Source organism: Littorina saxatilis, linkage group LG10 (assembly GCF_037325665.1).
Source record: "Littorina saxatilis isolate snail1 linkage group LG10, US_GU_Lsax_2.0, whole genome shotgun sequence".
Lineage (NCBI taxonomy): Eukaryota > Metazoa > Mollusca > Gastropoda > Littorinimorpha > Littorinidae > Littorina > Littorina saxatilis.
The window spans coordinates 9,717,934-9,733,827 of record NC_090254.1 but is presented as its reverse complement, the minus strand read 5'-3'; the positions used below and the strand labels follow the sequence as shown (position 1 = coordinate 9,733,827).

At 41.6% G+C, this 15,894-nt stretch overlaps 1 long non-coding RNA gene across 1 annotated transcript; it reads right to left on the bottom strand.

Moving 5' to 3' along the window:
* Nucleotides 1-486: 486 nt before the first annotated feature.
* On the bottom strand, nucleotides 487-4,582 carry LOC138979186 (uncharacterized). Its single transcript, XR_011459921.1, has 5 exons — nucleotides 4,320-4,582; nucleotides 3,741-3,844; nucleotides 2,747-2,818; nucleotides 1,431-1,519; nucleotides 487-944 (listed from the first exon to the last, which is right to left on the bottom strand). It is a non-coding gene; the product is annotated as an uncharacterized lncRNA (long non-coding RNA).
* Between the last annotated feature and the right edge of the window lie 11,312 nt (nucleotides 4,583-15,894).

Below are 15,894 nucleotides of genomic sequence, written 5' to 3'. Positions count from 1 at the left end.
ATTTAACGTAATGTAAAACACATGCTCTTGCCTGAATTAATTAAATACAGACAAAAACCACCAACTCTTGGCTTCTTTTTGAGTCACGTTTGTAAAAATGTCGGTCCGTGTGATGGCGAATTTGGTTGTCTGTCCGTGTGTGTGTGTGTGTTGAAAGAAGTGAATTTATTTCTGGTGTGTGTGTTAATCTATTTCTGACACCTTTGTTTATTCACCAGATCTAGAAAACATGCGAACTTTCAAGAAAACTCTCTCTCTCTCTCTCTCTCTCTCTCTCTCTCTCTCTCTCTCTCTCTCTCTCTCTCTCTCTCTCTCTCTCTCTCTCTCTCTCTCTCTCTCTCTCTCTCTCTCTCTCTCTCTCTCTCTCTCTCTCTCTCTCTCTCTCTCTCTCTCTCTCTCTCTCTCTCTCTCTCTCTCTCATGGACACACACACACACACACACACACACACGCATTGCTTTCAACAACAAAAAGATGAAGGAAATATTCGAGCGTGTTTTCCTTTTATTAGTGTGAATTTATTGGATGACAAATAAGCCCGACACAATGTTCTTTTTTTTCTTTTTTTCCGGTAGATATTTCTCTCTTGTCCACAAGAGAGAAATATCCACTCTAAGTCTCTTGTTCAAGTCCACTCTTGTTCTGTGATTTGAAAATTACAGGGAAGGAACTTTTTTTTCTTGTTAGCTGTCTTCAATGTCTGAATTTCTCGCTTTTAATTCCACAACGAGTTGTTGTTGAGTTGTTTTAAATGCTTTCATAAGTTACATTTTAAGACGAGATCAATTATCATAACCGTGCATTAATTATGATCATTAATTAAGTCACGAGTGTGCCATCGTGGTTCCTGATTGGTTATCAGCTGCTGGTGAAACCACAGGATGATGAGAAATAAAGGTAGATATTTCTGTTTCCGACATCTGATCCGGATTTATTGTGAGTCCCTGAAAAAATTGAAGAATATTAAAAACATATCCAACCATCCAACCATCAATACATCCATGAATCTATCTTTCCAACCAACCAAAGATAGAAATCTTGAGACCCCGTCGTCTCCCTTTATCCTTATTTCAGAAAATTATTAGCTTGTCTGCGTTGTGGAAGGAAAATTACTTAGTAAGCTTTAGCTACATTCAATTAAACCCCTTGCGTCTTATTTTTGCTCTGGGATGACAAGAAACTGATTTGAACGGATTTTTGGGTAAAACATGGTAGCTATAGCTTCCACAAACAGGTAAAATATACAGTTTAAAGTACACTAAAGGCACCCACGGCACGCTTGCACACGCACACACACATACACAAGCACGCACGCACACACACACACCACACACACCACACACACAAACCAACAAACGCGCACGCAACACCTTGCCTATTGTAAACTTAAAGTACAACACCACCACCAACTACCGTGACGACGAACTTACCCACACACAGTAGCATAGTCCGCTGTAACACATCCCCATCCCCATGGAGCAGTAACACTCTTTGTGATGAGTGCAATGCCTCTTGTGATCTGAAATGACAAGGCAATGTATTAGCAATTCAAACAGAAGAGATCGAAACCATTGTAACCGATCGAGTGCCGAAACACTACGATCACCTCGGGAGGCGAAGTGCAATCAAACAGGATTGAAAATGTTAGGGCCAATTTCTTAGCCCTATAAAAACTGTTATGCAAACCCGAAGGTTTCCATGAACATACAGACAATCGGAAACCACCAAACCCCATCACAAACAGAATTCCACAATCCAGAGATGTTGACTCAAAAGCCAACAACTCGGGTGCAGATCGAGTCTGCTGTGAAAGGAGTGGTAGCCTCCCCTGTCACACCATACACAGTGGAACCCCCCTTTTAAGACCTCCAAAAATCTGAATGAACAGATGTTATGAACAAAAAGTCTGAGAAAACATGGTCTTAAACAGGAGGAAGTCTTAAATTATGGGGTCTTAAAAGGGGGGTTCCACTGTAACATCCCGCGGTCCAACTTGGCGATGACTACGACATTGAAGCTGGGGCTGGATCTGAGCTGCGTCCTGCCTGTACCGTGGCATCGCGCCAAAGTATTAAAAAAAATACACACAAAAATACACTTGTAGTCAACTCTGCTCATTTCATTCGTCCATACTAAAACATGGCCAATATCCGAGAAAAAAAACCACACCAGCAAACTTCCGTTGTCAACATGAAGGCTTGATTTGGGTTCGTTTGCGTGTGAGTGTGTGTGTGTGTGTGTGTGTGTGTGTGTGTGTGTGCCAGCGAGTGTGTGTGTGTGTGTGTGTGTGTGTGTGAGTGTGTGTGTGTGTGTGTGTGTGTGTGTCTGTCTTTCTCTCTCGCCCGTCCCCCGGGAGTGTAGGCCTATCGCGATAAGAAGTGTGTGAGCGCGGGCTTGTATACCTATGAGTGTTTGCTTGCTCTTCAAGTGTCTCTGTCTTTCTTTGTCTCTACGACTACCTTTCTCTCTATCTCTTTTTTGTCTCTGTTTCTACACTTACATATTTACTGAGCACCGACCAGTTTATGCACGTACCACCTCCACTTCCCTATGCCCCCCTTCCCGCCCACACACACACACACACACCACACACACACACACACACACACTGCACACACACACACACACATACACACACACACACACATACAAACACACACACACACACACACACACACACACACACACACACACACATAGGCACACATACACTGCGAGCAGGCGAGTCTAATGATACGGCACTTACCTACAAACTGTCCGATGGCAACCGCCGGAGGCGGGGACGCAGATGACGTTTCTGCTACTGGTGTCGCTGAAGCTAAAAGAATAAATAAATTACCCCTCTGTCAGTTAAATCTGCATTCCATACTCAACCCGTACTCACTTTCACCACAGGAAGGTAAGGGAGGTAATGATGTGGTCCAGCTTCAGGGAACAAAAAGTCAGAAAACCCGCTGGACACTTTTCTGCTTAAAGCCGAACATCCGTTTCTGGGACACCAAGCCACAGAAGGCCACAGAGCTAGATTTAGCGTTGCCAGCACGTGAAACTAGAGTTACATCTGCCGCGCCTCGATGTTGGCCATTAACTTTGTTTACTAGTCATTTTTGGGTTTTAATTGATGTAACGTTATTTTGTTATCTATTGTCGTTATTCTGATTCTGCTATCCCTCCTGTTTAATACCCAACCTTAAACATACTAATACTAGTTTGAGAACTGATCGAGAAAGTCTGCTGGTAATGTTGCTTGTGCTACCGTTTCTGTTATATACATATATTTTCTAACTGACAATATAAACGTCAAGAGAAAGATGATAGGTAAGCTTCTCCATCAAACTTTGCGTCAAAATTCTTACAAATGTATGAGGTTCTGCATGTTTACAAATGAATTTAATTTCTGCGCCAGTTGCGGGATTTTGATGGCCGGTCAGAAATCTTGGGGTCCATACAAGCGCTTAATTAGGCCTCCCCGACGCAAGCTTTCGTTGTTATTGAGAATCTCATTTTCAAAAAAAAGAAGTTTGTGCACTCTTCACTGAGAATCACCCGCGTGCTGCACTTACTAATACACTAATTTAACATTCACACAAAGTTCGTAATCAACTTCATCACGAACAGTTCCTCTCTCAGTTTTAACACAAAAAAAGATAAATAGTTCAATAAACATTTATAAATAGTTTTTAAGTCAATGCAAATACACATTTTCACTACCCACTCCTTCAGAAACGCACTATACTTACGTAAGACGGCAGCTGACGTCAGGGCGAGCGAGAGGAGAACCCAGAACATGCAAGCAATCGTGCACTTGCTGGCGAACATGACTGTCGTTTTCTCACAAAAGAGTCTGTACCGCAGGGGAAAAAAGGAACAAAATAATATGACATTCATGAGATCTTTAGAAATGTTAGTGGAAATAGCAAACACAAGCGATACACAGTCATTTGCTTTGTAAAAGTTTGCAACAAAACTCAAACTAACAAGAGCTTCTTTGAAAGGAATTCGAAAGACATTCCTAACTTATACAGCTGCAAGAGGAGAAATTAGAGTTCACATTGTCCGGCTGTGTTCATTACCGAGTTAATCTATAATCTAAAAAAAAGTCACCATACGCAGACTTTATCCGAATCCCACCGACCTATTTTTAACATACAATCCCCCTTCCACTGTCAACGTCCATCCTGCTACATCCCCATAAAACGATTATAAGAGCACAGAAATGAAAGAAAGACTGAATAATTTCACAACTCACAGACATACACAAACAGAGGAAGAGAGACAGAGAAAACAAATTGTGAATTTATCAATCTTTACGTACGTACCTTTTCCCGGCGAAAAATAATCCGATTCTGGTTTTTGACTAAGTGCTCCTGTTGGTTACCGCAAAACAAAAGTTAATGAACACACCTTGCACCAATTGTCTTGTAAATGCTGATTACTTGAAGTTTAATTGTTCGTTTCTCTTTTTTCCCTCTTTTTTCTCTCCTTTTTATTGTTCTTTTGTTTTGCCAAATTCACTCAGTTTTGAACGCTGCTCTTTCTATGTTCGTCCCACCTACAACCGTTGGGTGTTGTCTGCGAATGGAAGATTCTCATTGGTTCTTTATAGAGGTGTGTAATCGACGCTCATTGGCTGAGGTTGTGTGTGTGGCCCAAGAGTGAAATTTATGATTGGGGTAGAGTCGGGGGTGTGGGTACTCGACTGTCCGTTCCGGTGTGACGTTTTCATCTTTCGCCGTGTTGATATTTCGCTTCTCGGCCTCGTTGATCTAGTATAAACTCTACACTGAACAAAAAAACACCCTTCGATAGTACTGATGAGCGACCTTGTGTACCTTACATTCATGGGGCCAAATTTGTCCAACCAATTTGTTTTATTTAACTTAGAAATTTGATTCATCCTAAAATGTTTTCCTTCTAACTCAAGGGACGTAACCACTCAGTACACGTTTTCGAAGAATTCGATTTTGGGGGTGAAATCTATTAAATTTTACCACCAATTTTCTTCACATGCAAGAAACTGACATGCTTTTCGTCCATAAATTAATTTCACTTCTTAATTTTACCAGGAAACAACATTTCAGTCTTGAGTATATGTCGAGGGGGAAACATGTACACAGGCGAAAGATGAAAACGTCACACCGGAAAGAAAACGGATAATGGGGTCGTGAGGATTGGCCGAACTGAATTAGTGTGAACTAAGAGTGGCACTTGAAGGGTTGTTGTCCGCGCGCAGAAGTGCTTCTGAAAAAAACCCACTATGTACGGAGGACAGTGCATACATTGAAAAGGCCAAACCTTTAAACCGACACTGGTATTACTTTCAGGGATGACGTCATCAGATTGTTACGTCCCAAAGTGACGAGGGTTTAACTACAATATCTTACTTTTGAGTGTGCTTCAAAATGGGGTATATCAACAAGCACCATGACAATTCTATGTCTTTGTAGCCGGATAAGGATATACACTGGACATGTCTACAAATGTGAAGAAAACTACACGAACTGTCATTCTGGTTATTTCCTCTTTGAAAAGGAGACTAAGAAGTTTCACTGCATCCAGGACCTCAAAAAAGCTCAAAACCTTCCCCGAATTAGGCTTTCGATAGGCCTTTTCTGATTGACTCAGGCGCATGCGACTTAGCCTCGATGTAAGAGGACTAGACCTGCCAACCCTTGTGAAGCCCCAAGAGGAGCAATTTAGATTTTTGTTGTTGGTTTTCAGCGTAGCAAATGGTGTTTGAGAGTAGCATTTTCTAAAATGTATTCCCACATCCGCATGTATGCCATCTTGCACAAGAATAGACATCTTTAATCAAGTTTCATGATGATGCAGGGACATGAAATGCCCTTTAGAGAGTATCTGCAGTACTGTTTTATGACCGCCACACGGACTGGAAAGCAGAAACGAGTACCAGGACCTCACAAAGAGGGAACTGTTAGCATTCTTCTGATGATTTGTGTAGCAACCCTTAGTTTGGCGTAGCAGCGTAGCAATTGCTCTTAAAACGTAGCATGTTACGCCGAAAGCGGCGTAGCAGTTGGCAGGACTGTAGAACTTCTAATGACTGCTGTAATCTAGGCCAGATACGCCGAACAGTCTCCGCGAAAATCACATGTGATCATTTTGTCTGGATCATACCTCGTACAATAATTTAAATTTCAGTATTTGGGCTAAATTGAGCAAATCAGAAAGTTAGAATGAAATGACACGGGTATGGATGTTGTCGCTGGGGTACGAAAAATGGTGTAATAGCTTGTGTTTTGTTTTTGAGTTTGGTGCTTATAGCTAATATACCCGAAGAAGAACAAGGAAGAAAAGAAAAGTCAGTCCGAGGACAGCTAAATATAAAAACGAAATGATAATAGAACCATTTATATGATAAAAATAGACAAGAGCTGCGACTTGAACTATAACTGTCAACTTTCTCACGAGAGCTATTCCCAGGGCGGAGAAGGTAACAAGGCACAGATCAATTCAAACTTATGATTTACAGGTGAAACCACTTTCAGGAAGAAAGACAGAGTGCCTCCCGCCTGCTTTCCGTGCGTTCGGTAAATATGGTCGCGCTTGGTACTGTGTAAGTTCGGCAAATATACTCGCGAGCTTCCTCGCAATTTACAAGCTGCTATTACGCTTCTAATTTGAGATAAAGAAAATTTACTGCTTCCTGTGCGAGAGCGCTTCGTCCATAGTCCGATCGCGATGTCCGGTGATATCGCAACAGGCGATGGTAAATGTATCATGTGTCACGTTTCCTTGCAGATACTGTAAATTGTTGTGCCAAACTAGATCAAAAACAAAATTTTAATTTGCGATATAGCATAACGGCCATTGGCGGTAATCATATTGTCCTGGCCGGTGTCAGGGTACATAAAAAGCTTAGTGAGGTTAATAACAAAGAATGCTGATGCCTCAAAATCTTTCTCATCAATTATGTCGCAAAGAGCTGCTATAAGTAGGGGAAGGGCCCCTATTATGAACCACTTTTTGTTTCATGTCGATAAATCGCTTGTTTTCCTGTTAAGAAGTTTCATTTTATGCCGGTTTGGTAGTTGTTCTCTCTTTATAACTGTTATAGGTTATTTTCAGCAAGATTCTTAAATCTTTTCTTCTATTTGTTGAAGGTGGTCCATATTAGGGGACACACATGGTTCTATTTTGTTGTTTGGGGCTAGAAACTCGGGGCCAGAAAATACCGTCTTAACTGTCATATATAACAATTTTTGTGTGTAAACAGCTTTGTCTGTGTACAGAAACTAGTTCGTTTTAAGCGTCAAATTTAGAGTATGCTGTCAAAAGCCGTGCACAAAAAAAAGAAAAAGAAAAAAAAGCCTAACGTTTTTGTGTTTTGTGCGTCTGCAACAATTTTTACAAGCTAGTGCAAGTTATTCAGGAAGGGTAAATGTCTGCACAACTCAACGCTTTTCAGACATTTTGTTCCCACGTGCTTCTTCTGTTCCACTGATTTGCGGTCAGCAGCCCCGCGTACGCTCATCCGGCCTCACATTTGACCGCCCGAGTCTCCTACAGGGTCGGTCGATATATTCTACCCCCGAAATAGCACTTCTTTGCATCTTCAATGACTCCATCGTCCATTAGAATCCCAAACCGATGTCATATACGAGCTGATTTTGTGAAATAAAGCACATTTCTACTTCCGAAACCCATCGAACAGCCATTTCCGGCGCTCGATCGCCGATATGTTCAGCAGGCTTTGAGGGTAATTTACGGGCAAATATGAACCGCTCTATGGCATTTTATGCATCGATCAACAAACTAAGGCATCGCTGAATCTGTAGCTTACCTTAAATCCCGACGTATATCAAACAAATCCAAGAAAACTGACAGAACGTGCCTTCAATCGTGTCAGGCCCCGCGTACACCCTCTGCCCCGCTTATGACCGGTTATCCCCCGTATTTATCGGTAAATCATCTACTGAATGGTGAATTCAACCCTGTGCTTTTTATGGTCAATTTTCTTCAAATTTATATTCAATTTTAAATCTGTTTTGATAGTTAAACTGTAAAGGGTTTGGAGCTGTTACTGGGATTTGCTGTATACAAAAAAATGGATGAAACGAGCACCCGACCCAATAGACAATGTTCGGAAATAACTCTGTCGGGTTTGTTTGGGTTGAGAAAGAGTGAATACCCTTTTAGTGAAACAAACAATCTACACGTGCTCCTGTCCTCGTGTTTCAGACATCTCCTCCGGCGGCGCGAGTCACTCGAGAATGGCCTATAATGTCACGAAGGGAGCACATGTGTATTTTTGGTCTCACTTCTTCTTCTTCTTCTGCGTTCGTGGGCTGAAAGTCCCACGTACACTCGTGTTTTTTGCACGAGTGGAATTTTACGCCGTATGATCGTTTTTTTTACCCCGCCATTTAGGCAGCCATACGCCGTTTTCGGAGGAAGCATGCTGGGTATTTTCGTGTTTCTATAACCAACCGAACTCTGACATGGATTACGGGATCTTTTTCGTGCGCACTTGGTCTTGTGCCGCTTGCGTGTACACACGCGGGTGTTCGGACACTGACCGAGGAGAGTCTGCACACAAAGTTGACTCTGAGAACTAAATCTCTCGCCGAACGTGGGGACAAATTCACGCTGACAGCGGCCAACTGGATACAAATCCAGCGCGCTACCGACTGAGCTACATCCCCGCTACCGACTGAGCTACATCCCCGCCCGGTCTCACTAAAAGCAAGGGTAATACCGTGGAACCCCCCTATAAGACCCCCGACTGACTTAAGACCTTTGCCCTTTTCAGACCTTGCTTTTGTTTTTTATTATAATTTTCTTTTCATAACCTCTGTAAATTTACCCCCTTTTGAAGACTCCCTCCTCAGAACTGTTCAGATTTCTGGAGGTCTTCAAAGGGGGGTTCCACTGTAGCAGTCTTAATTACCAGAGCGGACTGTGCCGTGCTTGTACTTTTCGAGTTTAGTCACCTTCACGCGAACCCTTCAGTGTTAACACTATTGGTGCAAAGGGTTACTGAAGCCACCGAACAACAGCTGAGAGAGGCCTGATGGGTGTCACGTGAAAGAACAAAATTGAGCTGTGCAAATACGTATGCAGTGAGTTACGAACCATGCTGCACGCAAGCACGTACCCACCCACCGTGCACACAAACAGACACAGAGACAGAACTCTCTCTCTCTCACACACACACACACACACATGTATGATTATTATAATTATGCACACTCTTACACACACATGTATATTATACTAGAGTGAATACCCGCTTCGCCGGGTAGCCGGCTTTGCCGGGAAGAAGTAGAGCCGAATACCCGGCTTGAGTGGCGCACCGTACGCCGGCTTCGCCGGGTCCGAGCCATGGACCCGCCAAGCTTAGGTCCTACCCAGATTCGTGGAATGGGAACAGCAGGAAAATGATTCAGAGGGCATATTGCCATTCCTGATCATATCATATCGTGTTCCATCATTGTCGACGACGAATGTAACCGAGTGCCGAAACTCCACAATCTCCTTTGGAGGCAAAGTCCACTCAAACAGGTTTGAGAAATTTAGAGCTTATCTCTAAGCCCTTTTAAATCTGTATATGGCTTCTCAGAGGAAGGTCAGAACATACCGACACAGGAAAGCAGCCAGACCACATCACAAACAGAACTCTAGAATCCACAGGTGTTTTCCACACACACACACACAAACACACACAGAGAAGCCGTATATATATATATATATCTATTGTGTAAATATATAGAGATAGATGACAGTGTATTTTTCGCGTGGCTAAAAATTGATTCGACCTTTGCACTTTTACAGTGAGGACAACTTACGGCTGCATGGAAAGCGTTCTGGACACTACGGTGACCTTCTAAAAATAGTAATGGAACGGGAATATCCGAAGCTGCTTCTCGAAGCCATACGAAGGAAGGGAGGTAAACGCTGAAAACATGGAGAAGATAAGGAAGAGTTATGGTAGTTGATCCCGAAAAAAAAACCAAAATCGGTTTGCGCTGCGCGCTGAGAGCACGTATTGAAATATCTCATCGACCAGATTTTGTCCGGGGTGTATCTGAATATGGACACCAAATTTGAAGCAGATCCATCGAGAACTTTGGCCGTGCATGGCGAATACACACACAGACAGACAGACAGACAGACAGACACAAGCCGTATATATATATAGATGCACACACACACACACACACACACAGAGCTGGCTGCCCTGTTTAGCATGTGTACTGATTTCACTCAGGGATGAGATGCACAGAAGTGTGTAATGTACATGATGAATACAGTGGAACCCCCTTTTAAGACCCCCTGATTTAAGAATACCCCTTGGGCCCTTTAAAGATCCTAGGCCATATGTTTAGTCAGATTATTTGTTCACAGCCTCTGTAAATATATATCCATTTTAAGACTCCTTCCCTATCTAAGATTTGATTTTCTCAGATTTTTGGAGGTCTCCAAAAAAAGGGGAGTGGGGGTGGCACTGTACTGTGTTTGTCTGTTGCTGTATGCCACACAAACAAATATCTGACCACAAATAAATACAAATACACACAAAGTCTTGTTTGTTTAACACATTTCACTGTTTACTATTTCAATACATACACACCAGACAACACATCACACTATACTCTTATGATGGCATTTGCATACTTTTAAGTATCGGTGCTCCACTCAAACACATATCAAAATGATTCAAAGGCACAGTCCTACTACAGTAGTACTGTCTGGACCTAGTTTCAAAGAGATTCAAAGAAACAAGTCTTGTAATTGTGACAATAATAAATGTATTATGTGTACATATGTAATTTTGTCCTTTCACTTTGAAGTAAAATCTGGCAACCTTGTTTGCACTACGACAATTCACAACCATGTTGCATTTAAACCTTAGATGTTCTGGATCACAACAGAACTCACATGATAATTTATTGCTTCTTATTCTTTTGCATTTATTGGCTGCAGCTCCTATGTACATTCATGTGTACGAGCACATTTTAACTCGAGGCATTTTTTCCAGCCAGTTAGGCAGCCATGCTCCATTTTTAATGTTACATGTACTAAGTTAATTCTGACTTGGGCCGTACGTACTTTTTTGCTTTCCTTGAAACAAAGAAAATATTGATTGTCATTCATATTTTCCAGTTTGGATTGCAATGTATGTACTTGCAAAATCTGATTGGTATCATATTTACCTGTACTTTCATTACTGGTTTGTGAGTGTTTGTGTGTGTCTGTGTGTGTGTGTGTGTGTGTGTGTGTGTGTGTGTGTGTGTGTGTGTGTGTGTGTATGTGTAGATAGTGTGTGTGTGTGTGTGTGTGTGTGTAGATAGTGTGTGTGTGTGTGTGTGTGTATGTGTAGATAGTGTGTGTGTGTGTGTGTGTGTGTGTGTGTGTGTGTGTAGATAGTGTGTGTGTGTGTGTGTGTGTGTGTGTGTGTGTGTGTGTGTGTCGGATAGAGAGAGGAGGGACACTTCAAGCATGGCATGGTATAGTACCTAAACCCCTTGACTGCCTTGATGGATAGGCCTAGGTTCCTAGGACATCACAAAGAATCAGTTCTCCGCCAAGGGAAACAACCACTGTAAATTATCCTTTCATTTCCAGAAAGCTGATTGCCTCCAGCAGGGACCTATATTTATGTCTATGCCTCCAGCTATTGCCTATTTTCTCAGTTTTGGGCTCTTTGGGTTTTTTTGGGGGGGTGGGGCTTGTTAGCAATGATTTTCATCTGATTTTTCAATTGTTTTTCTGGTAGTCAAGGTGTTAAAAACTGAATGGGCTGGTAACCTACATCTGGGCAGGTTTTAGGCTTTACCAGTTATAGAAAACAGATTTTGAGAAGCCCGAAGCCCAAAGTTTGAAAGATGAGAAAGAACCAAAAACACGTACGCCTCAGTTTATATTCAAGATGATGTACAAGTAACAAAGCTGCACACACACATGAGTAACATGCTATAAAATAGTTCTCTCAATGTTCAAATATCACAAATGAATAGATTCTAACACAAAGCGTCATTCTGTCTCTCTTGCAAATCTGAACAGGAGTTTTCATATTTCAAGCAGAAATTTTTTATACTCAAAATGCAGCTAATACTGGGGTTAAAGCTAATGAAAATACTACACAGATTGCAGAAAATCTGTAAAACAGCAAATCTGTAAAACTCCTGAAAGAGTTGCTGGTGGATTTTTAATGCTTTAAAAAAAAATTAACCCTTTTTCACTTTGCTTCTAAATTTTGTTTGACTACAATTTCAATTAATTTACAGTTGAAATAGAGACAATGACAATGACATTTAATTACAGTATTGGCGTTAACCGGTAATTACAAGTATTTTACCGGTTGAAATGAGGAAATACCGGGAAAAAATTGGCTGCCGGTATGACCTACCGGTTGATTTTTAGAACTACCGGGGTTTTCTTCCCTGGTAAAACAACAAAACCAGTACTCTGAGTTGGACTCTTACTGGTTCCAATGACCAACCTACCGGGTTTTTTCTGGACTGTTTGCATCATAAAAGTTTGTGTACCGGTTTGAAAAAATATTAGCGCCATCACTGCATTTATAATGATAACAATTTCGACAATATGTGTCAATTTGTACTGTGAGTGTGTACAATACCAATGCTTATTTTGCATTCAGATCAATGGAACACACACCACACTTGTGCAGAAGGGACTTTGGTGGATGATATGTGTCATATGGAAAAGTTAAAAACAAATTAATTTAGAAGCAGAAAAAAAAGGGTTAATTTGTTTTAACCACCAATGATACACTCCTCGCCTCCCCTCTAGCAACACACACACACACACACTACCTTATTTACCCTAATAGTACTTCTACCAGATGTGTCAATCTCAGCTGCATCCAGATTAAAACAAGTCAATTAAGTTGTCACCGAACAGCAATAACAACTTTGTGCAAATGGTTTCATCTTTTTTCCAATTGCATTCAATTTCACACATGATTCCACTTGCAACGACAGCTATAAATGCAACATATGTACAGCAATCACACTTGGTATTAAATCAAATGACCTGCATATACATCAGACATGAGACCAGCAAATGTTGAAAAAGTAGGAAAGTGAGCCGGGGTCCAGGGGCAACGCCCCGGTAGGGGGTTCAGGGGGGCTTCGGAAAATGAATGTTAGAATTATAAAGGCCATTTTGGGGCCTCTCCTGATAGCAAAAAATGAGATCATGCCTTTTTAAAAAGCTATAAAACCCACAAGAATAATATGTTTTAGCATTTTAAACAAAAGTGTGATTTATAACAATCACACACACACACACAAAACTTTCCCCTTATTTTTTCAGTTGCTAATGAAAGATGAAACACCCGACTACGTTCTCATCAACTAATTTCGGTGGTGCACTCGCCCTATCGCAAAAAGAAAAAAATGACAAAAGTTCGTTTGCATTTATTTTATAGAATTCTCGCGACCTGGCGAAAAAAATGTCGATGCACCTCTAGCCCTATGTATCTGCTAGTGGTACCGGTCAGTATCGTCCACAACCAACCACTCAAATCGACGTACTTTGCCGTAACCTGACCCTGGGGTCCGGAGCCAAATCGCCGACCGGATTTTTGAGTGGGCGTGGTTTGCAGCGAGAGTTATCTTTTCCTAGCTTGCCCCATGCATAGATGCTACACCAAGTCCATATTTCACCAAGCAGTGGCCGTTGTCGCACCACGTGCACACGGCCTGACCGGGAATGGATATCTTGGCGATACTGTCGCCAATGAGCTGGCGCCTTTCTTTCTTGTTGATAGTGACAGTCACTTCTTCTGACAGCCAGTTGGCTTTCCACTTGTTTTTCACACTTTGGTGGTCGATCGTAAGAGCTTCCACAGCCGACAAAACAATACGGAATCCAGACGCCATGATGCTACCTTTTTCACCTTCGGCGTTTGGAGATCGGCAGCCAATCAAAACAACCCACAAACCGCCATCGGTGAATAATTAAGCCCCGGCGATAATCGTCGGAGATCGACAGCCAATCAAACGCGACCCATGATACTACTATGGGTTCACGCGAGTGCTGGGGTGCGAATGCACTGACTTCAGACGCAGACAGCTTCAGCTGAACGGTTCATACCACCACCTATGGGTTCACGTGAGTGCTGGGGTGCGAATGCACTGACTTCAGACGCAGACAGCTTCAGCTGAACGGTTCATACCACCACCCCCCTCCCCCCCTTTTTTCTCAACGAATTTGCATCGATCTCAAGAATGGTCTGTGAGCTAAGGAAAATATCGGAATTCCGATAAAAATCGGACCAGTCCCATATCTGATATATGCATAACAAAACAGTGTCTGGCTGACACTTCCAGTTTTTACAGCAGAATTAATGTCAATAAAAACAAGTCGCGTAAGGCGAAAATACAATATTTAGTCAAGTAGCTGTCCAACTCACAGAATGAAACTGAACGCAACGCAACGCAGCAAGACTGTATACTCGTAGCATCATCACTCCACCGCCCGTGGCAAAGGCAGTGCCCGTGGAATTGACAAGAAGAGCGGGGTATTCGTTGCGCTGAGAAGGATAGCACGCTTTTCTGTACCTCTCTTCGTTTTAACTTTCTGAGCGTGTTTTTAATCCAAACATATCATATCTATATGTTTTTGGAATCAGGAACCAACAAGGAATAAGATGAAAGTGTTTTTAAATTGATTTCGAAAAAAAAAATTTGATAATAATTTTTATATATTTAATTTTCAGAGCTTGTTTTTAATCCGAATATAACATATTTATATGTTTTTGGAATCAGCAAATGATGGAGAATAAGATAAACGTAAATTTGGATCGTTTTATAAATTTTTATTTTTTTTTACAATTTTCAGATTTTTAATGACCAAAGTCATTAATTAATTTTTAAGCCACCAAGCTGAAATGCAATACCGAAGTCCGGGCTTCGTCGAAGATTACTTGACCAAAATTTCAACCAATTTGGTTGAAAAATGAGGGCGTGACAGTGCCGCCTCAACTTTCACGAAAAGCCGGATATGACGTCATCAAAGACATTTATCAAAAAAATGAAAAAAACGTTCGGGGATTTCATACCCAGGAACTCTCATGTCAAATTTCATAAAGATCGGTCCAGTAGTTTAGTCTGAATCGCTCTACACACACACACACACACACACACACACACACACAGACATACACCACGACCCTCGTTTCGATTCCCCCTCGATGTTAAAATATTTAGTCAAAACTTGACTAAATATAACAAAACCACACAACAATGCAAATAAGTGATCAAACAAAAGGTACCATCCTTACTGTCTAGATCATGTTATATCTCAATGAATCTGTCCTGGCCTGTCACTGTCTAGATCATGTTATATCTCACAATGGATCTGTCCTGGCCTGTCACTGTCTAGATCATGTTATATCTCACAATGGATCTGTCCTGGCCTGTCACTGTCTAGATCATGTTATATCTCACAATGGATCTGTCCTGGCCTGTAACTGTCCAGATCATGTTATATCACAATGGATCTGTCCTGGCCTGTCACTGTCTAGATCATGTTATATCACACAATGGATCTGTCCTGGCCTGTCACTGTCTAGATCATGTTATATCTCACAATGGATCTGTCCTGGCCTGTACCTGTCTAGATCATGTTATATCTCACAATGGATCTGTCCTGGCCTGTAACTGTCTAGATCATGTTATATTGCTATTTCATATGTTACGTGGATTTCCATTGGTCAATTGGGCAAAACTGAGCTCAGTGCAAAAGTGATATCGACGACATTTCCGTCGATATCAGTTTTGATATCGACGACCTCTTTATTGCTTCCCCACTTCAAAAACAAAAACACCTGCATTTAAAAACAAACAAATATATATGAAAATGTAATTATCCCAGAATTTAGTTGAGCAAGTGACTAAAGAC